Source organism: Vicugna pacos, chromosome 2, assembly GCF_048564905.1.
Source record: "Vicugna pacos chromosome 2, VicPac4, whole genome shotgun sequence".
Lineage (NCBI taxonomy): Eukaryota > Metazoa > Chordata > Mammalia > Artiodactyla > Camelidae > Vicugna > Vicugna pacos.
This window is the reverse complement of record NC_132988.1, coordinates 47,815,343-47,838,945: the sequence shown is the minus strand read 5'-3', so window position 1 is coordinate 47,838,945 and position 23,603 is coordinate 47,815,343. Positions and strand designations below refer to the sequence as shown.

At 40.9% G+C, this 23,603-nt stretch overlaps 2 long non-coding RNA genes across 4 annotated transcripts in view; one reads left to right on the top strand and one right to left on the bottom strand.

Annotated features, from left to right (window-relative positions):
• Positions 1-23,603, top strand: part of LOC140686192 (uncharacterized) — a 79,010-nt gene that overhangs the window by 42,782 nt on the left and 12,625 nt on the right. For both annotated transcript variants that reach the window (XR_012059816.1, XR_012059815.1), the window contains exon 3: positions 3,316-3,403. This is a non-coding gene — a long non-coding RNA (uncharacterized lncRNA). The remainder of the gene's footprint in view (positions 1-3,315; positions 3,404-23,603) is intronic.
• On the bottom strand, positions 15,939-21,867 carry LOC140686199 (uncharacterized). 2 transcript variants are annotated; one of them, XR_012059841.1, is made up of 3 exons: positions 21,260-21,867; positions 18,479-18,731; positions 15,939-18,358 (listed from the first exon to the last, which is right to left on the bottom strand). It is a non-coding gene; the product is annotated as an uncharacterized lncRNA (long non-coding RNA). The 2 variants fall into 2 exon arrangements; XR_012059842.1 differs by having other exon boundaries at positions 15,939-18,290.

Here is a 23,603-nt window from a genome sequence, read left to right as displayed (position 1 = left end):
TCAGTAGTGAGAAGCCATCCTTAGTAACCTCTTGGGGTGTTACTATACCATCACCTGTTGGGGTGTGACTATACCACAGGTCAGAATAGAATGACCATTAAGTCACAAGAAAACAATAAAATATATTTCTCATACCCCAAAAATAATTCAGTCAAAAATAACAAACATTTTTTCCCAATGGAACCTAACGAGGTGAGACTTAAGAAAACTAGTGTTCTTACCAATGATTATTTGACTACTGCCATTGACTTTCCCATAAACGTCTGAAAACCCAGCAACATTTAGCCACTTCTCCTGGTTCCTGTTAGTAAGTCTGTGTTTCACCAAAAGGCCTTAATCGTGCACGTTTACCGTTTTCTCACTACACCACAGGAAAGGAAGAGGATGGAAGCTTCACAAAAGTCAATAAAGAACTGGAAACAGTGAAGTTAGGTGAAGCCCTAAGACAGGGACCATGGACAAGCACAGAGATTGTTGGAGACCACAGACCTTTTGGAGTGGCTCTTCTGGAGAACTTGATGTTTCTGTGTTGATTGTACAGCGAGGTCTGCCCATTGGGTGGTGGTGGTGTAATTTATGTAATATAGAGCGCAGATGTCAGAGAAATCAAGTTTTATTCAGCCTTAGGGGTCTTAAGTAAAGAATTCCCCCCAAAATTCAAATAACAAAACATGTAAACCACATGTACGTGGTGTTTGGCATCATATCACAGAAATGGGTTTGCATCAGTTAGCAGGTAGCTGCTGACCTGAAATGGGATTTCTCTTCTGCAGAGGGAATTATAGACAGGTGAAAACGGGAGGAGAAAATAAGCATGTCCCTCCCAGACCACTCTCTTTGTCTTCTTCATTCAGGAGTCTCATCACTCTGGGGAGGATTTTGCACCACTTCTGTTTTGTTGCTGGGCCTATCCAGTTTCTATACCCAAATGAAGTATTCCTGGAATTTAAGGTGTCATTTTACCAGCCTAACCGCAAGTTCTGCATTGTTTCCTCTGCTCTGCTCTCACCCTTGAGTAATACCTCTCCCTCACTACTAAATTCAGTGTCCCTGTCTAGGGCTCAGAGAAGAATACTGAGCCCTCGGCTCCTGCATATCTTCACAAAAGGTAAGACAGACCAGCAGAGCAGTAAAATGACAGGCCCTTTGTTTGAGCCCAACTCCGGGACTTCCCCTTTGGTATAAGCTGAGTCACATTTTTCCTGTTGTCAACTTGAAGCCTGTCCGTTGATGTACGATAGGGCTATCTTGCTGATGTAGAAAGCCAGGCAGACAGGTTTCCTTGCATTTGTTTGCCTTACCTTGGACCCTTACCAATTAGAAACTGTCCACTGGCCAACGGAGATAAGACATGGTTTATTAAAGCCCAGATACTATGCTGAATGAACTAATTTCTGACCATTTTCTTCTGTGAACATGCTATCCGAAGTTCCTGCCTTGTGCAATCTTACTGGTTTTGACACAAGTCTTTTGGGATGCATATGTGCATTTTATTCTTGATATCTGTTCAGTTGACACGTGCTTTCAAACCACACATATCTTTGATTGGCTGGTAAATTGTGAAAACAGGAAGTCAAAGGATGGAATCAATTGTGAAACAGACATAACAAGTGAAGCTTTCTGTGTAAGTGCCAAGATGGGAATGCTGTTGTAAGAAACAAACAAACACAAAAATGAAATGATAATATTGATGTAATACCAACAGAAAGAGTGAACATCCAGAATGCTCTAATTATCATATTTTTAAGGCCTTTTAATCAATGAGATGGTTGCAGATCTTAATCCACAATATTGTTGCTAGACATGATAAAATCTCCAAAATTAGGTGAGGGGTGTGATGACATTTGCTGGCTAGGAAATATTTGAGATAATATTTTTTTTTGTCTGAAATCACTATCTGCATTGAACTGAAAGGAAAAAAAAAACTTGCTGTTCTAATTTAATCCCTTCATTTTTTTGGCAAATATCTACTGAGTTCTTACTCTAGGACAGGGTTGTGGAGATGATAGCATATTCCCTTCTTGCTTATAAACCTTTGCATGGAGACTTTTTTTGTAATTCTTCAAAGTTGCCAAGCATCGATTCTCTTGTGATATTATTCTTCTGTGGTGAATTCTCAAAATGAAGGGTTTTTTGTTTATTTGTTTGCTTGTATTTTAGTAAAGTAGTATGTAATGAGTTTATGAAATTTATTACTTCATATCTTTCAGAAATGAATGGATTTTTTAAATATTTGGATAAATTTTGAGGTAGGACTGCTGTTGGCAGTAGAATAGAAGGCCAGAGGATGGACCACTCATGGTAAATCTTGTTCATCCATTTTTTTTTGAGAATTTCTATATGAAATATGCTAAATAAATGAGATCATGTGCCATCCATTCAGATAACTGACTTTTTCAAAGTATGATCAATATCTCTCAAGGTCTATCTCTGCCTGAAAAGAATTTAAAATATTACAGTCGGACATTTTAATATCATCTTGTTGGAGGGAGAATAAAGAATTAATGATGAGGACTTAGCACAATTGTGTGTTCGTTAGAAAATTAAATCACAACGCATATATCAATCCCTTTAACCTTCAAACAACATTTTAAGAGACTTTCAGGAGGAAGAAGTACTTTGGAGGCAGTCAGATATTCATTTCAGTCAGTCTTAATTATATTAAAAAATCTGGTTCCTAGAAATTTAAAAATCAAAGCTAGAAGAAAATAAATCTACTCTAACCCTCTCATCTTACAGATAAGCAAACTGAGACACAAACAAATTAAGTGACTTGCAAAGGTCACAGGATTAATATAGGGAAGAAGCCAAGCCAAGCCCAGGTCACCTAGATACCAGAGCTTGATTCATGTCTGTGCACTGACAGGAAGAGGAAATAACACTGCAGCCTAGAACTATCCGGTTATCTGTAGCCCATATTGTGAAATGATCCCATTTGGGGATGGAATCAATCACTAATTGGAAAGGTCCTGCATTGACTTTAAGCTCATGAATCTGCCTCAAAAGGTGGTTCATTTGTCATAGTTCTGTCACATCCACGCTGCATTCCAGAGCTGCCAGCCAACTCTGGACTAACAAAACAGCCCTTTTTATTGTTTAATAGAAGGATGAAAAGTGAAGAAAATTTCTAAGTATAAAGGCCCTCCCAAAGAGAAATCCAGAGAAAATAGCAATAATAATGCAAAATATTCAACTATGTAATTTCCAAGACTTTCATTTAACTGTATCGTCAAATAACACTATTATTCATTTCACAGCTATAGATCAATTTGCTCATGTGTGAAACCTATGAAATAACAACCATTTTCTCTTCAGATGAGTGATCCTGGTTTGAGTTACCCATACAATTTGATGAAAATACATTATTCCAGATGGACTCCAGTTGCTGGGCAGATGGAAATGTGTAAGTAAAAGACTAAAAATTTTATTATCCTAAATTGGGTGGTCAGAGAACGAAAATATGAGAACATAACTTTATCCCACATAATTTGTAAGTTTCCTGAATTCTTAAAAATTCTTCTCAGGAGAAAAAAAAACTTCAAGAAAAATGTATAAAGTTTTGACATACATTTACATTTAAAATTATCTACTTTTACAGTTGAATTTTTATCCATAATTTGCAGCTATACTAAATATATTTGTAATATAGTCACTTTCTGTTTTCATGTACTGAGCTAATTTGTCTATAAACCAAGCTCAGGTATTCTCACTCTCCTTTAGTTGAATGTACAGTATCTCCCTCCCACCATGGGCATAGGTGCAAACTGAGAGAATGTCACTGGTGTGACTGTGATGAGTGGCACGAGGGTCTGGGCTACCTGGCCATGCAGCTTACTGTGTTCTCTGTCACTGCCTGTGACGCATCTAGATATACCCTTCTATCTAGTGATAGACTGCTGCCGGGCCCATCTGTCTTCATGACTCGGCCAGTCCAACAGAAATTAGCTCATAATGGGCAGCTCAGTCGGCATCCTGTAGGCAAGAGTTTCCTCTCTACTAGGACTCAAGATCACTCCAAGAGCCGTTTTTCAGGAAGTATCTCATTCTCCATTGCAGATGGCATGGCCTTGCTTCAAACTCCCAAAGGCCTGCCTTAAGTGTCTGTCACTAGAGGTTGCCATCGGCTCCAAACAACATCTTTTCCCAATACCGAGACCTCCAGCACTGTAGGGTCTGATGGATCTCATAGCCCGAGGACCTAGACCCCACTACAGCCTAAACCCGATGCAGAGCCCTTTCCAGCTCTGGTGCCCCCTCAAAGCAGACAGCCTTCTGTGTAACCAAGTGTATATGTTACAGGAGCATTTCTAGTTGTAGAGGGTGTGGCATCTAGAACCTGAGGAGACCTACCGGGAGCAGTGCTTCCCTCCTTGCGATGGGGATGCAAGATGCAGCAATTAGACTTTTACATAGGACAGCAACTTCCACTGTGTTACTGATCACTGGGTTCTATAAACTTCGCTGAAGTGGCAAGTTCCTGAAACTTCATCTCCCACAACCAAGGATTGCCAACTCTTATTATAGAGGAGTAGACTAGTTCTGTAAACTTTGAACATTCAGGAAGGTCTACGGAACCAAAATCCTCTGGGGGGCATCTATCCAGATGCCTCCATCCTATGTTTTAAGGTCCCAGGTTTTCCCAATCAGGGCCCATCAAAGCATCTCTGCAGCTTCTAGAACTCCATCAAGTATTGAGTCTGTTCTTCAGCTCTTCACTACTCCACTGAGGGAGATTGGTGCCTCTCAATAAAATACCAGAGAGGCGCTCTGGTTCTCACTCTGAGGATCTGTTGTGTGTTAAGGGCCCTCAGCTTCTCATTATCCCTCTGCAGAGCGTCAACATAGCCTAGTAATAACCAGCCAACTCTGCAGTCCTTGCATGCCCCACCCCCACGTCTTCTAAATCCCTGAATCATCACACCTGCAAAGAGGTCTCCCTTGTGATGTTTCTGCAAGTCACCACTGGTAAAATGTTCAGCTGTTGGACTGCCATCTTGTGCCAGGGACTGTCAGTTTCCCACCTTCCTCTTCACATGGGGTCCTCCTCACCTGCTGGGCAGTGAATGAGCCCAGGCCTCAAATCCATCTTACCACCTGATTTATCAGAACATTTTGAGTATCAACTATATAAATTCAGGTCAACCAGAGGCAGACATCAAGATAGGATTGCACATGTAAAATATTTATTAGGAAAAACTCTGAAGAATAATAAAGGGGGAAGGAGCAGGAGTAGGAAAAGCCTTCAGAGCACAATGAGGCCCTGACACCTGTAAAAAGACAGAGAGTTTGTCATCCTGCATCAGATGATCTTGAACTCTATACGTCTCCCATTTCTGTATCTGTTGCTCAGAAAGTGATCAGAAGAACTGAAGATAGATGTCCATGAAAAGGCCTAGCTTAGAATCCATACAGAAGGGGTCCTTAACAACTGTTGTTACAGGTTCACTGCAAAAACACAGGAAAAATAATAGGCAGAGCCCTGAGTGTCCTTCAAAGAAATACAGTGCCCTTAATTCCATGTGTAAACAGGTAGCCAGGAGGCTGCCTCTCTCTGCATTTACAACAACTCCTATTTCTCACCTAACTCAATGTTTAGCACTCTCTCTCTCTCTCTCTCTCTCTCTATATATATATATATATATATATATATATATATATATATTTTTTTTTTTTTTGGAGAGAAGCTAATCAGGTTTAGTTATTTATTTTTGGAGGAGGCACTGGGGATTGAACCCAGGACCTTGTACATGCTAAGCATGTGCTCTACCACTTGAGCTACACCTTCCCCCCCTGCACTTTATATTTTAAATAGCATGAGGAAGAAAACAGAATTCACTTATCTCTTATAGACATGACCTCAGAAATGTATTCTGCTTTATAACAGTTATTATTAATGAAAATGCATCTCTTCTATTGTTTAATCAGAAAGAGGAAAAACAGGGCTTGTGACGGGAGGTAGGACAAGGCAAACAAATGTGGAGTGCTGGTCCATGCCAGGCACTGCTGTAAGCCCTTTAAAAATGCCTTCATACTCCAGCCTTACAACAGCACTCTCGAGTAAGGATTATTATCCACATCTTACATGAAAACCGAGGTTTATAATGGTTAACTTGTCCATAGTAATTCAGTTAATTGTCAGAAATGATTAGTCATTGACTTCAGACTCGTGTATATTTCATCTTTTAAAAACTTTATCTGTTGGTGGAGGAAGAAATAGCTCAGTGGTAGAGCACTTGCTTAGTTATGCATGAGATCCTGGGTTCAATCCACAGTACCTCCATTTAAAAAACAAACAAAACCTTTATCTGTAAAGTGGGCCTTATGCAAGAATTATAATGATTTTAGCTTAAATCATTTTCTTTCCAATATAAAAAAGAATTTTCCCTATGCTATGGATTTTAAAACCTATAATGATTTTTGTCCCTACCTCACGTTATTTTAAGTAGTTAATTGTTCATAGATCTATTTCTCTCACTTAAATTTAAACTCCTTGAGGGCAGCTATCATGTCTAATTCATCTCATCCCCAACCAACTAGAACAAAGCCTGAATATTGTACATTCTTAATTTACGTGTGTTAAGTCAAATAGGAAATCTCAAACAACTCAGTTAATTTTTCTTCTAGTTCTCCAGTTATTCTGATATAACAAATTAGAGCATTATAGTGGAAAACACATTCTCCTCTTTACTCTGTGGGACCCACATCATGATGGAGGAGCCCTCTCAGAAGCCTTAAAACTCTCCTGTTTGTTAAGAACCCAAAGTTGTTTAGCTAGGTTTTTTTCTTGGTTAAAAGATAGATGTGGGCTTGGGAATCAACAGGGAGTCCTTATCCTGGAAACTCACCCCCTGAGTTCCCCACTGCTTGGAAAGATGACCAATGGAAAGCATGAAAGTAGAGAGCACATGGGATTTGGAGAACAGATCATGAAAGGTGACTTCAGAATAGAGGGCGCTGGCAGTGGCTTCCTGAGTTCACATCGTGGTGAAGAGTGCAGGCTTTGGAGACAGACCAGCCTTAGTTTGAATCCTGTGTGTGGCACTGAGCTGTGTGCCCTTGGACCAGTTGCTGAACTTAGCTAACCACAGTTTCCCCGCATGTAAAACAGAGATGCTAATAGTGGTGTTGTGAGAATGAAAAGGAAGAGCAAACGTAAAGCATTTAGGACATGACCAACCCAGGATAAATACTCATTACATAGTTATTTTGACTCATTCTTATTTTTTCTGTGCATGCAACCAGCTGCTCGTATGTCTGAGCCAAATGATAACACTTGGAACTCACAGTTTTAGTAGATCTTTGCATTTCCACAGCACCTTTCATCTCAGAGAACCAAAGCCCTGGAAGATATTAATTCTTATTTACTTTATTTATACTGGTAAAGGCGGGAGCACACACGCTGGCCTAGTTATTCAAAAGAACTGTATTACCAAGAACTAACTCCACACGCACAAAGTAAAACCAAGTAAACCCTTAGTGGAATCTAGGTCTCTCATCTTTCAGGATGCCTCTTTAATTGGATCAGATGATCTGTTTCCAGTGGCTAAATATTATTTATTGGCAGTGTAAGTCAAAGCTGCTGATATATTACTCTTTTGGGGAGTGTTTGTTTTGGGAAAACTGCTCTCAAATTTTCTAAATGTGAATTTAAAAGTCTGTCAGTCTATGTGCTGATAACACAAAACAGATTGTAAATGTAACGGGATGCAATCAAGTCAAACAAATCCAAGGAAAGCGCCAGAAGGCTTAATATTAGGACTGCTCCTGTTCACAGGCTCTTGCTAATGACGGAACAATTGTTGGTGCTGATTTGTAGCTGGCGTTGATATGCAGACAGCGACACTTTCATCTAAAATCCCGCTCCAAATTTTTTTAATCCTGTCAGTGAATTTGCTGTGTCTGCAAAGAGCAACTCCAAAGAACCTTTCTAAATAATAAGAAATGGGAATAGGCCAGCAGCGTCTTATTAATTCTGAATCCAGGGTGTTCATTGAAATATACCATGATTTTTCTCTTTGTCATTGTTTTTTGTCATCTACTGGGATACCTGCCTCTGAACTCCTGGTGTGAATTTACAACTAAACACGGCTTTAAAATCCTGAAATTGGTCAAGGATGGAGGGAGGTGGGCATTAAACTACGGAAGGGTATTTGCAAGATTCCAAACTCATCGAACGTTTCCTGCAGAAAATAAAAAAATGTAAATGTGCTCTGACTGCTGCTCACGTTTACTGTGGGGACCAGGTTTTTTTTTTTTTTTTTAATCAAACAGCACCTGCCTCTCTATTCAGAGATGTCTGCGTGTGCGGGTAAGTGCAAACAACAAAGGCTTCGATTGTGGCAGCGGCTGCATCATCTGCTGAGAACTTGCCATTCTGCGTCAGGTCAGAGGCTGAGGTTTGGTGCAGGGAATGGAGCTTTTAATATCAGGTGAATAGATTTTTATAAGAGGTTGGGAAGCTTTAGGTCTTAGAAGGAAAATAGTGCTTTAAAAATAGCCACATTTCTTTTGTACTGCAATTATCAGTGCATGACAAGTCATTTTTCTATTCTGTTCCATGTGGGCAAAAGGAAATATCCTCTACCCATCTCTGTGGGCTGGACGTTGTAAGAAGTCAAAGTGTCCCCGGATTTAATCGGTTTCTTGAGAATGTGCAATTTACCTAAAAGACTGATCCTGAAACACCTCTTTTAAGGGAGGATGAACAAATGGTAACAAATTCATCAATTGGTCCAGGAAGTCAGCTGTCACATGTTCACTGTTTAAGCAGGTAATATTGATTAAATTGGTGGCATTTCCATAATTCCTACTGGAAAGAAGTTCACATTGTGTAAGTGACCAAACATCAGAAACACAAACAGGCTTGTTAAGAGTTGAAAAAATGATACGGGTATAAAGAGTAGAACAGTACCTTGAGTCGAGCTCAGCTTTGACATTGATGGTGAGACCCAGGCAGATCCCGTAATGCCTCTGAGCTTCCATTTCCACTATAAAGTGGAAAGGGTCAAATGTTCCTTTAATTGTGAGAAGGAAATGGAAAAATGTTTGTGAAGAGCTCTGCAAATGGTAAAACACCTTAAGAGCACCAGGAAAAAAAGGAGCCAGAGCAATGATAATACTAACAGTAATAATTATAAAATAATTATAATATGATTAAACATAACAGTGACTATTATTATTATTCAAAAGAGCAAATCTTGCCCAGAAGTGCTGAAAATTGGTAGATGGTACAGCTCACCTATGTTGTTCTTATGCTCTGGACTGGAGGACAAGGAGACACACACATAATTCCGTATGAAAAAATGAAGTCTGTCATGACTGAGGTGGACTCCAGACACATTAACATGAGTTCTTTGAAAGAAACTCTGCAGACCCTGAATTAAAGTCACATCTTTCGGAGACCCTTTTTCAAAAGCAAGGGGTGGGCTGACAGAGGATCCTCTTCACCTGAGAACTTGCTGGGTTTCAAATGATCTTGACCCACAGAACGGGGGAAGGGAGGGGTGGTCACGTTAACTGGTGAAGGTCATGTTTCTCTCTCAATAAATCAGTTACCCGCGTGTTTATGTAGCCTACGTGAAGGTGCCAGTCAGTGGCAAGCATTCACTTTGTACCTCTGCTCCAAAACTGACAGCTTCCCATTTTTACTGGAACCGAAGATTTTTAAATAGCCTCCTAGAAAGCTGCAGGAATTATGGATCAAAAACTAGCACATATTTTTGCTTCTGAAACCGATACCTCAGGAAAAAAAATACACGTATAACACTAGATGCACAAAGTATACAACTCCCACAGCCACTCTCCGGATGGTAAGTTTTGTGGTGAGAAGGTAAGGCAGCTAGTGATCACTTGCGAAGAGTCTTAAGTCCTGCAGTTCCTCTCCTCAGATATGGAGAAAGATGTGACCAGCATAAGTAGGCTGCCAAGTGTTTCCCCTCCTTTGGTGGTTGTAGACTGTGTCTGTTTAGATAAGCTGGAACCACACTTCCCGGAATCTTCTTCCCTGTGTAGTCCTGGGTTAGTGCCCCGGAGACGTTTGCGTGCGATTTGGGAGGCCAAGGAAAGCAGCAGCCGTTATGCTCAGAAGATCGTGGCTGCTCAAGTCAGGGAAGGATAGACAAAGAAGTTCCAGTCTGTCCTGCTCTCCGTGATCCGTGCCCAGCTCCCTCCCTGACTGCCTGCTTTGCTGACCAGCATAACAACTCCAACTCCAGGTGAAGGCTGCCACCAGACCCTTCATGGTAAATTCACAGAGGCAATAGCCACAAAGAACCAGAAAGCTTCTGCAGACTTCTGCTCAGTGCCATTTCTGACGCCACGCTGGTGGCTGGACATGAAAATGACCTCCTGCAGGCTCTAATTTGTTCACCCCCTTGAGAGCTGGTTTAAGTCAGGTTCCTATATCAACACAGTACAAGTCGTTTGAAGGCATTTGGTGTAGGAGAAAAGCATGGGCTTCAAAGTTCTACAAATCTATGTACTCTTCCTCTTTCCTTTTCTAGCTGTATAACCTGAATTTTCTTAAGCCTCCATTTCAACCTTCAGGAGAAGTAGTAAGAAATCCTGCAGGGAACTATATTCAATAGCTTATAATAACCTATAATGAAAAATTATCTATGTCTATATCTATATCTGAATCAATATGCTATACACCAGAAACTAACACATTGTAAATCAACTAGACTTCAATTTAAAAAAAAAAAAAGAAAAGAAGAAAAAAAAATAAATAAAAAAAAAATAAAATCCTGCCTTTGTCCTGTGTGAAGAAAACAGAAAGTTCTCCCATGAGAACTCTTAATCATTAGGTGGTCTTCATGTAGATTTGGGGCTCATGCATTCTACCCATATAAGCTGTAAAAACCCCAAGCTAAAGTGGCTTATGATTGTGAATGCCTCTGAAGCATCTGGGAAGAGCAAATATAGAAACTTTCCAAAGGAAAACACCTTAGATCCAGGACACAGTTTTCCCAAATAAGTTTCCAAGAAATGTGAGCTCACAGTAAGAAGGGGGAAAAAATCACACAACACCCAAGAAAACAAGTTGTCATTAGCAAGAATCAGCCAAAACAATAAAAAAAAACAAACAAACAGAATCTGGCCTGCAAAGATTGCAAATAATAAATTTGTAAACAAATGTTTATCAACTGTATCCTTTGTGCCAGATTATCCTTGGTGCCTGGGATTGGACACATCAATGAGCAAGACCGAATTCTTGCCGTTTTGGTGAGATTTATTATCAATGTTTAAAATGGAAAGACTGTCTCTTTAACTTTTTAAAAGAAATACTAGAGGATGTCAACATTACAGGCAGATTCAATAAACAAATAGAACTTGAAGAAATAAAAATAATAATCATCTTGAAAATTAGAAACTCAATGGACGGGATAAACCACGGGTTAAAAACAACTGAAGAGAGAACTCAAGCTTTTGTTCAGAATGCAGGACAAAGAGACAAAGGGATGAAGAAAATGAATGAGAGATAACAGAGCATGAAGAACAGATATATGTATGTCTGTAGATGACTGAACTGTTGTGCTGTACACCAGAAACTGACACAACATTGTAAATGACTATACTTCAATTAAAAAAAAAAGAGGGTCCCCCCCAAAAAAAAAGAAAGAAAAGAAAGTTCTAACACATGCCCATTCAGTGTTTCAGGAGAAAATAGGGGTGGGGTAGGGGTGGGGTGGGGAGCAGTATTTCATGAGATGGTGGCTAAGAGTTTTCCAGAAGTGAAAGGCCTCAATCCTCACACTCCAGAAACCCAACAACTTGCACCAATATTTTTTAAAATATATTTGACAACAAACAAAATTTAATGGCAACATATTTTATAACATTTGGTTTAGGTAACAAATGTATATTAAAAGACAGAATGAAATTTTAACTTCTATGAAGTCCTCTAAAAGGATGAGTTGGGGAGGGTATAGCTTAGTGGTAGAGCGCATGCTTGGCATGCAAAAGGTTCCTGGGTTCAATCCCCCCAGTACCTGTTAAAAAATAAATATGTCTAAATCCCTCCCCCCCGAAAAAAAATAAATAATATGGAAACATTAAAAAAAAATAAGAGTGAGGCACTCAGGACACAAAATTTAAGAAGGGAAAATTTAGGGACATACGAGTTCAGGGCTGGCCCTTTCAGAAACCTGGCGGCGAGTGCTGCCTTCACTCTGTGCCCTGGTTCCCTTACTTGACTCACCCCAGTCCTGGCCCTTATAGACAAAGGTCTGCTTTTGTGACCTAATATTTGGAATTATCTAACTGAACATTAAAAAAATAATAAGTTATTTTATGAAGTCATAGATGGTTTTTTAATTATATTTAATTTATATTCAATGTAATGTAATGCACTCTTTGTAATGATAGTTCCTTGAATTTAACAGTGTAACTTCCCTCCACCATCAAGATACAGATATTTCCATCATCCCTAAAGTTCCCTCATGCTCCTTTGCTGTTCTCTGTCCCCAACTCTGGTCCTAGGAAACCACTGATTTACTTTCTGTCATTTTAGTTTAGATTTGACTTTTTATAATTTTCTATAAATGGTATCATACAGTATTTACATTTTACGGGGGAAGAGGTAATTAGGTTTCTTTCTTTACTTTTAATGGCAGTACTGAGGATTGAACCCAGGATCTCGTGCGTGCTAAGCACACACTCTGCCCCTGAGCTATACCCTCACCCCTTAAATTTTGTTTTTAAATAATAAGACAAAATTATCTAAAGCAACACTTCTTTGAAAATGTTGCATTAAAGATATGGGTTATCTTTATTTATAATAAGTAAAAAAGCTAAATGAGATATATTTGTTGCTCTGCTTTTTTTTTTTTTTTTCAGAAGTACCAGAGAGATTTTGGTGTGCTATATTTAAAATGTGATTAAATCAATGAAACCAGACTTTTAGGCAGGATGTCTTGAAGCAAATTAGAGCATTATTATCATTTTTATACTCTTAATTAATTCATATTTAACTTAAGTGGTCAGTTTCATTTTTGTCTTTATCAAAAGTCCCATCATGGATATATATTAAACTTAAAAGGTACTTGAGAATTAAAAAAAAAATTAGCTCTATAGTAATCAAAATCAGCACAATGGCAAGAGGTATTCAACTGGGTGACCAAACCACAAATGTAGTGATCTTATATCCAATGACGGGTGTACATGGCCACTCAGTACATTCTATAAGACTCTCAAAGTGTTCAGTTTTGAAATAAAAAATAATCATATCATCATTTAGATATTTTTAAAACAGAAGTTAGAGATTATTGGCTTAATTTTTTATGCATCTCTGCAAGGTTTTTTTTAATGGAGACATATTACATACAATAATCTTTATAAACTTACCAAATAAAGAATTTTTTAAACACACTAGAAGCCAAAATAGATGTCATTACCATTTTTAATGATGAGTCCCCATGACACTTTTACAAACCTTTGAGGATTTTCAAACCATGAGTTGGGAAGGAAAAATTAGTCAGTGTTTACAGGCCACTCATGGGTCCCTAATTACTGCATGTCCACCAAGTAAAATTGTCTCTTTCATCTGTCACCGTCTTTGAAGTCTCTGCATTATTTTACACCATTTATCAGACCTCTCCTTCTTCCTTATAACCCTCTCATTTTTTAATTAAGGCCAACATTATATTATTGCTTCTCCAACCTACCTGGTGGGTCCATCTCTGCTTCTTTACCAGTTCCTCTTTCTTCTCCATGCTTGCAACAGGGCTAAACCCTCTGCTTTCCTCCCCCACTTCATGCTTGCTTTCCTTTGCTTAATTTCCTTTGATCCTCGACTTGTTTCCCCAGTTCTACGCCGTTTGGCACATCGTGTTTCAGGGGGGACCCCTATCAGCTGGCTTCGCTGAGTTAGACTAACTGGAGGCCCTGGAGGAAGAAAGGAGGCCCTGGCATAGGTGCTGAGGAAGACAAGAGAATGCAGGCTGGAAGAAGCCAGAGGATTGCTCTCCCCGCCTCCCTCTGCCTTGGAGGCCATCTCTGACGTCTTGACTGGACCAGGACAGTTCAGCAGGGCTTCACCCACAGGTCTCCCAATTTGTTTTGCTTGTTCACAGGGTTCTCCTCCATGTGACCTCTCACCTCTCAGCAGACTAGACTGGTCTTTTTCACAGCATGGTGGTCTAAAGGTTTCAAGAGGGCAAGACTGGAATTTCAAGGCCTTTTAAGACCTGTGGGTTCCAGAATTCACACAATGTCACATCCACCACATTCTATTGGTTAAAGCAAGTTACAAGGCCAACCCTTACTCAACGGGATAGAAAAATAGACTTTACTTCTTGATGAGAAGAGCAGCAATAATATATTGCAAAGGGCCTGGACACAAGGGAATGTCATTCACTGGGGACAGTCATTGTAACTATACACTTCATCCAGTCCCTCCAGGAACAGCCCCCCATCCTAGCATGGCTTAGAATCCTAGCCACATGCTATTCCTAATCTCTGGGTTGCCCCCTACTTGTCTCCTTAGCTCCTTCATCACCTACTTAATTGATTCTTTGCTTCAGGTTGCTTCTGTCTTTTGTGTTCCTGGTTTGATCCTAAAAAGGCATCATCTTTCTTACTTTAACAGTGAATAACTCAAATCGAAATCCAACCTTGATCTCTTCTCCAAAAATCCAATCCTAAATTTCCATATTTCCACTTGGATTTCCTCTTCATCGCCTAAATCAGGCATAGCCAAAAGTTAAGTTATAACCCTCTGCCCTAAACAATGACCACTGTCATTTTCTGGGTACTCTAGGCCAGGGGTTGGATAACTGCAGTTGGTGGGCCAGGCCGCCACCCAGCTGTGCTCGTTTAGTTCTGTACTGTCTGTGGCTGCTTTCACACTACAGGGGCAGAACCGAGTAGTTGAAACAGAGACGGCATGACCTGCAAAGTTAAAATTATTCACTATCTGGCTTTGTATGGAAAAATTTGCTAACCATTTTTCTAAGCCTCTGACTCCTCCTTTTTTCTTCTTCATATACAACAGGGAGTAAATGTTACCAGTCTCAATTCCAGCTCTCTTTATTTCTAAATTATTTCAATATCCTCTTCTCTCTCCCTGTCTCCAACCTCCTCATCTCTTCTACATTTCTCAACTAAATTAATTGTTGCAAAATACCACTTTAATTGTCACTCACATGCAGTTCCCCAGTGACTTCTTTTATGTATCTGATAACTACAAATTCACATTCTTCTACCAAGTTATGTCAATTTACCCAACAAAACTGAATTTGCACTTTTCCCAAACCATCTTCCCCAATCTAGTGCTTCTTCTCTTTTACTTGATTTCAGAGCCTATGAATGTAGGAATTCTGTCTCATTGCTTCATAGCTCTAGCACCAAGCACAGTGTCTGGCATATGGTGACCAGGGAGTATGTATTGAATGACTGTTCCCCCTGAATACTACTGATTTGATTTCCCCTTCTGTTATTTTATTTATACACTTTTTCTACCTAAGATGCCGTCTCCAGTCTTTTCTATCTATCCAAACTATTTTCTCTAGCCTCAGCTTCTCTCCAAACTGTCCTAAGCCTAGTATCTCTTTCCTCATTCAAACTCTGTGACACCAAAAATCCGTATCATCTGTCCACCCACCACCCCATTACACAACTGCCTATGGAATTAGCTGCAATATTGATTCTTGAGACAGTAAGAACATGCCATGTGTTTAAACATGCGTAGTTTGTAACATCCTTTCACATACTCATAGTTGTCCTCTGAGATATTTCTTACTATCCCTGATTAGTGCCTTGTCCAAAATTACAAAGCTAGTAACTACTAAGAGCCAGAACAATAGTCGTTTCTAACTAACAGAAATTCTAAGTCCAAGACTCTGAATTAATACGGCTTTCTAGGAAATGTCAAATGAGTCATGTAAGATAAGATTTTGTTCTAAAAATTTTATTGTAAACTGAGAGGTAAAATTATTCAAATAGAGAGAAGAGTTGGGAAAAGGAAATAGAAAACGCTTATTCATAGGTTTTTACTCAAAAGAGAAAAAGATCTCTTATACAGAATCTAAAAATTACAACTTGTCCTTTCGATGTTTGTGAACAAAATTCTGAAGTCAATACAGACATCCTTAGAAATTAACTCTTGAAACGTTTGTATGCTGGAGCAGTTTTGTACCAGCTTGAGAGGGCAGATTGTTAAATATTTAGGAATTTCACAATCCAAGTGTTAACTCATTGGTAGCTTGAAATTACCCATTGTTTGAATACTTACATGGAAATTGGTAAATGACACAAATCAAGACTTTTTAAAAAGTTTCCCAGCACACCACTGGATGCATGCATACATTCATAAAAGAAGAGGAAAAGTAAGACGGAGAACAATAATAATCACAATAGTAATATTAATAATTGATTAAAAGATACATTAGTTTAGAATTTACCATGTTCCAAGCCACTCTCTAAGCACTTCACATATATTCCGTGGTATCCTGAAGCCACCTCATACCAGCTGGCAGAAGCTTATGTGTTGTTCTGTGTCATTTATTTTGCTATTCATTGCTTCTAGAGTATTTTTGTCTCACATATTGAATTATCTGTTTTTGACTGGGTCTTCTTTATATTGTCTAGTTCCTTGTTAAAATGATCTGTGTTTAGATCAATTCTCTCCTCTAATTCAGGTGGCATTTTTATTACCAATATCTTGAATTCTTTGGTAAATTGTTTATTTCTGTTTCATTATTTGTTTTTTCAGTTTTCTCTTACTCTTTCAATTGAGAGTAGGTCCTCTGCCTTTCATTTTACGTAACTTTCTCTGTCTCTATGAATTTAGGTGAAACAGTTCCCTGTTCTTACTGTGGTCTTGAGAGGGTGTTCTTACATGGGGACATCCTTATGTAGACTGTGTATGCCCAGTGCCTTTGCTGGGAAAGCTGAATTTGATGTGGATGCCAGTCATGTCTTTCCTCAGGGTGTGCTGGCAGCTATCGCCCTGGTGGGGGATGTGGCTGGTAATGGAGGAACTAGAGCCTGCACAGTGTGTAAGGTGGGACTTCCTCTCTGCTCAGTGGTCATCACCACCTTGTCTGGGGCAGGATCTGCTCCCACATCACTAGATCTGTGGCCCTGAGGGTCAGGCTCAGCTGGCTGTGTTCCCTTCTCCCTGCTCTAAGGGCCTTTGCCCCAAAGGAGGGGAGGCTGAAGCAAGTGGGGCCTGTGTGCTTACAGAAGTTCAGTGCTCTGCCTCTGTAGGCATCTGTGGCTCCACTCAGGTGCTGCCCATGGTCACATCTTTCCCCTGCTGTGGCCACCTCAGGTCTAGTGCTGGCCTGTGGCTAGGGTTGAGTGGGGCAGCAGTGTTCACTCAGGCTGGGCTGGGGCACGCAGCAAGGCTGTCCTGGGAATTCTGGCACCTGCACTGCTGTCAGAGCTCTGGGCTGCTTCTGGGAAGCCTCTTGAGTAAACACCAATTATGGCCACCACCACTCCACCTGGGTTAGACCCCAGGGCCCCAGGCTGCCTCAGCATCCATAGATCAAATCCTTTTCCAGGTCCTGGCTGCCCTAGCTCCAGTGCCAAGCTGTGGGTGGAGTGAGCAGTGCCGGGGCATTCACTCTGCTTGGATGGGCAGTGCAGCAAGGTGGCAGCAGCTGGGGCAGACCTCTCTCCACCCTGCCTGGGGCACGCCAGCACCATGCTCTCCTCAAGTAGAGTCTAGGCTTCTCCAGCCTTTCTGTCTGTCCCAGTGGTTCTCCAAGCAGCCAAAGGGGCTTGACCCCTACCCACAGGGCCCCAAGACTGGGACCCCCAGCTTGTGACTTGGCCACTCACTCCCCAGGGTAAGTGTCCACCCCTGCAATCTCCCTTTTTCTCTCAATCTCCCTCCCAGGGACACAGTTCCCAGTCTGAAGCTTTTCTTCCCATCCTACCCAATTATGTGAGTATCTTTCTTACAGACTTGGTTGTACAGGAGTCCGTCTCCCATTTGCCAGTTGGTTTTCTCTGAGAATTATTCCACATGTAGTTTTTTTTTTTTTGTAAGGGGCCAGACAAGGAGTCCAAGGGAGCCAGTGCTCAAAACATTCCCTTGATAGGCTTGAGGGAGGCATTTTATAGGCAAAATTTATGTGGAGGGTGGCAGGGTGTGTAATCCTCCTCTAACTGGTTCGTGTTGAGGTAACAGGGTAGTGTTTCAGGAATCTCAGTCATCATCCTTCTTCTGGTCCACAGATGTAGTTTTGATGTGTCTGTTGGGGGAGTTGAGTTCCATGTCCTCTTACTCTGCCATCTTGATCTCCCCTTCTCCAGCACATCATTGGTCTTAAGCCAGACTTCTACAATTCAGAAAAGTCACTATTGGTCTCCTAATGTATTAATCAGTGTCTTTTCATCAATAGGCAACCTATGCTTGAGCAGAAGAAAGGGAATGAAAAATATGCGATTGCACAAAGTAAGGAAAGATTTGACTGCAGTACAACTGGTCTGTGACAATAGAAATCCTAGGAACAAATCACTTACTCACCTTCCCTCCACCATAGGAACTCCTGGGAAGTTGGCTGCATATTCTTCCACTCACCATGCTGTCTCCTTCATTCTTGCCCTCTCCATGAAAACAGAATCATGAACACTTCAAACGTTTCACGTTAGCTTCTTGAGAATCACTGACCATTTCTGATCAGACAACATCCTTAGTCATCAGTAAGTCGGTATTTCCTAAATCCAGACAATCATCTATAAAATATGACCTTTAGCAGATTCAAAGGAATATGCCAGTGCTAATGAAGTAGGAAAAAATGTGGGACAAGAGAGAGAGCAAGAATAAGAGAAATTAAGAATGGCACCTAGGATGGGGTGAGTTCTATAAGAGTTAAGTTTCTCCTATATTAATAGGGTTCCCTTGAAGCTTTGAAATGACAACACAGAGCCTGTGTTTGCCATTCCTCCTTCCCTTGCTAACAATTCTTGGTGTATCTCTGAGCATAATCTGGGCAAGTGCCCAAAAAGCAAATTACAGCAGATTCTTCTGTCATATGTCCACAAAAGGAAAAAAAATCCTATACTTCTAGTGCTCAGAAGCAAAAGTTAATTTTTAATTCCAGTTTATGATCCCCTTAGGGGAAGAGCTGTCCAATGAATTGGACAATTTTCAAAATTTGCTAGCAGAAATAAAAACCCAAAAACTTGGAGGAAAATGAACACTATAACAAATGGTAAGTTTTTTGTCATAAACAACACCACTGGGTCTTGAGAGTAGCAGAGGGAGTTGTACAGCTTAATTAGGACGCATCCTCCCAGAATACCAGTGGCCTTCCAAATGCTCTGCTTAGTTTGCCACGGGCCATTGTCTTTCTCCATAAATTTCAATTAGCATCTGTAGCCACTCTCCTAGAAATAAAGACTTTAGCTCTATGCCTCATTTTGAACATCCACTGGTCTTGAGCTAAATTTAAAAGATGAATGGAGTATTACTTAAAAGTTGATAATCTTCATGCAACATCACTTCAGCAATAAAACTAAAACCCCTTGAACAAAATTCTGCTGTATAGCCAAGAGGGCCATGGTTAGGTTCCAGCTTGATAAAATCATCTACCATTTGTAACTTTAAACGCCTTCGGGGCTTCTGTCAAGGTGATATTGTGATCTATACAACACTGAGGACGAAGTGATGAACAATAAAACCTCAAGCTGACTTGTAGGTCTGGGAGGGGGCGATAGAGTCCCAGGGTATGTGTCATGGTCTTGCTCCACTTGAGGGAGAGGGAGTCCTTTTTCCTCTCTGACATCAAACAAGAAGCAACTCTTCTGTCCCAAAGGAGTTTTTTAATTTCCATCCAAAGAAAAGTGATTCCACTGAGAAAATTCAGCAGCCAGTGAGATTACCAAACCAGAAGCACATGTGTTAGGGAGCAGAGTGCTGTCCATGGTTAACAAATCAGTTTCTTTGCTATACCTGGGCCATCTAGCAGTACCTGCAGGGACAGTGGGTCCTGCAGGGAGGGGTGCAGTTGGGAGGAGTAATCTTGTTATTGCACAATCACAAGTCTGCAAAGCCCCAGAGATCATGCAGACCTTCTTTTCCATTTCCATCTATAGGCATTGTCCCCACTGAAGTGCCAACAGCCTCTTGTCGTGCTTGGTCCCCCCAAAGACTGTACGTCCTGCAGACTTCAGCTAAGACTGAGCACCTGGAATGTGATGGTTTTGGTGTGTTATTATGCTCTTGTGGGGGTGGGAGAGAGAATAAATGGGGATCTGGCAGAAGAAAATCCCACCCTGTCAACCTAGGGAAGATAGAACTACCTAGAGGAGGCCAAGAGTGCTCGTCAGAAGAAGGTTCTGCTTCATTTTTATCTTCTCTGCCCATTTAAAGATTTAGCCAACTCAGTAATGTCCCTTGGGGAAGGGTGTAGCTCAGTGGTAGAGTGCGTTCTTAGCATGCATGAGATGCTGGGTTCAATCCCCGGTGCCTCGGTTAATAAATACACAAACAAACAAGCCTAATTGCCTCCCTCTCCCCAACCAAAAAAAAAAAAAAAATCCCCAGATAATGTCCTGGAAGCAAGAAGCAAGCATCTCAGCCATACGAGATAATAGAATATCTCACAAGAATAACAGGCCAACAGTGTTCACCTGACAAGTATGTGCCAGAGTTCCACATGGTCCTGAGATGTGAGCTGCTGTGGATGGCCCATGTGTCCACGTGAACAGTCTTAGCATCTTCCAGAAGCCCTCTTGTGTATTAACTAATCAGCTTTGAATCTGGTACTTGATGGCACCTAGTATCCTAAAAGTATATTGTATCATGTGCTGAAGGATTAATGCCTTCCTCATTGAATGTTCAGAAATAAAGGAAAAGTAGCTATGATCTCAGAAACTGAGGGAAGCTCCAGAGATGCTCCAGGAGTTCTGAACTCGAGAGAAACAGACCAGCCCATTCGTTCTGTCAGAAGCAGGGCAGGAGCTGATCTTTTTGTAAGTGCACTGAGAATTGTTAGAAAAGAAAGATGAGACCAAAAAGGAAGGTCACAGTTACTCTTCAAGTGGTGGTGGTGGCCTCAGCGAATCAGTAAACAGTTTGAGGAACCCAATGTAATTTATGACTAAGAATCATAAAAATCTGTGATAGATAGAAATATAAATGTAGATCTAGACACACACACACACACACACACATACAAGGCCTGATAACAGGTAGAACTGGGGCAGAAGTATGACCGCTGCCATCAACAACTGGTTAACAATCAATATCCACTACTTTTTCTCCTTCGGTTTCACGTGCAGGGTAAAAGAAAGAAATATTCACCTGTCAGTGCTGTGTTTCCATCAGTGATACCATCTTTGATCTTCATTCCAAAAGAGCACAAGAGTGAGCATCATAATCACAAAACAATGCCATCGGATTTTATGAAATTTAAAATAGTTTCCTATGCGTTGCATAATCTCATAATAGCCCTGTGAGAAAAGCTGGTGATCAGGGCAGACCTGGTAGTGTTAAGAAGAGGAAGAATGGAAAAGAAAGGGAGGAGCAAAAGGGAGAACGGAGAGGAAAAGGGAAAGGAGGGAAGGAAGGGGGAAGCCGCCTCCCCAGCTTTTCCTGTAATTGGATGTCAGTCTGAATCCAAGTATCTCCTGCTGGCTCCTAACGAGTATTCTGAAGATTAAGATCCACATATTTCTTGGGACTCCTCGGTAATAATTACTCCTTATATTATAAGTAGTGGCATCATCATCACCAATCTTACCTATAAAATTTCTTATAAGCTCACAACTAAGGTTGGGGAGCTTCAGGGAAAAAACAACAGGAAGAGCACAGTAAAGCACAAAGTCAAAGAAGTTAGAAAAGGAAAAAAGCAACAAGCACTAACTTTCCCTACGGCCTCATAATCTCTCTCCGCGAGGCACTCTGTAGCCAAGCAGTAAGCTTACGTGACGAACGGGGTGTGTAAAGAGACCCGGAGACCAGTCCAGGGAAGGGAAATCCCTCCCCTTTTGTCCTCAGTTCAACTCCCAAGATCCCCAGCCTCCCCGTGTGAGTCACACTGCAATTGCCCACGATACGCATCTGCCCGGATGCCCTCTGCTTCAGCGGGGAATTTCAAGCTCCCGCCTGCCTGTAATAAGGGGGAAAATCAGCGCAGCAATGTGACCGGATGCTGAAAAGCTGGCAGCCAGAGAAAACAGTAGTGCATTTGGCTAATTTCCTTTCGCAGGGCTTTTTACTGTAAAGAAAATTGGCCTCCATGGAGTAAGAGAAATTCAACTTTTGCCTCCCTTTCTTGAATCTGATCTCTTTGTTTCCATTTTAATAGGTCGTGGGAAGTTTCCTGTGAATATGTAAACAAGCTTTGTGTTTATTTTAATCACTTTTTCCTCCTGTTTCCAGGCTCCGGACAACACCCCTGGCCCTCACTTGAATCCTGGTGGTTAGAGTAGAACACAACCGAGTTGTAACCCAAGTCTGTCCTTCTGTAAGAGGAAGTGGTGAGATCAGTAAAAGGATGGCATTTCCTAAAGCAGCTGAACCTCCCATTAACAGGCTCAAGAACTAACTCCTCAACAAAGATTAGAGTAACTAGTCAAATTAATCTTTAAGAAAGAAGCAAAATCTGCGAGGTGACTAATTCCCAGCTTCTGAATACCCACCTGAAAAGGAATCTCCTCCCTTCTTGTTCATCCTGAACGTGGCACCTCCACTTCACGTCTCAGGGAAGCACAGTCAGTGTTTCTGCTCCCTCTCATCTGATTCACTAACCCGCCGTGCCCTGGCTTCTGCCCTTACCACCTTACTGAAACTTACAAACACAGTGGTTGAAACGACCTGCGTATTGATAAACACAGTGAATATTTTTGAGAACATATTGTATTGGATTTGTCTCTGGTATTTGAAGATGCTGACCAACTTCTCCTTTGAGAAATTCCTCCTCTTTTGTTTTCCATGCTACCATGCCTTCCTGATTCTCATACATCTCAGATCAATTCCTTTTTTTAAGGCAATTATAAAATTATATAATATTCTTCAAGTAGAGAATAAAGAGTTAAGGAAACACTTTTTAATTTTTAGATCAGATCACTTCTGTCTTCTTTCCCTAGTCCTCTTGCCCCATCCTCTTAAAAACAGGTTAGTTCTTTTGTGTTCTCCACCTCTTTGATGATCTCATTTGCTCTTATGTTTTCAGTATCACCTCTGCATAATTTTCACATCTGTGTCGTTAGCCTAGACATCCTTCCTAAGTCCTTCCATCTTCGCCTTCCCATCTCAACAAGAGCTGTAATTATTGTGAATAATTCTAACTCAGCTCCTGCTTCTGAACTCCCACCCCAAGTGCCTGCTGTGGCATGTCTTCTGTGTTCTGCCCTCAGGGCCTCCTATAAAGCCATAGGAGCTGGCTTGCCCTATTAAGCAAGGGCAGTCCACAATGGGGAAGTCAGTAGATAAACGCTTGTCTTCCACCCTTCAGATGGCTAATTCCTAGAGGCATTCTTTGTTCTTCTCAAAAGTCCCTTGTTGCCCAGAGCACTGACCTGAATAAAGCACCTTGCCATGTCTCTTCCTCTGTACCATCTCATTCTTCTTACTTGGCTACTCAGGCTTTGTAGGATCACTTCCCAAATTAACTGCCTGTACCCAAGATTTTTATCTCAGCCAC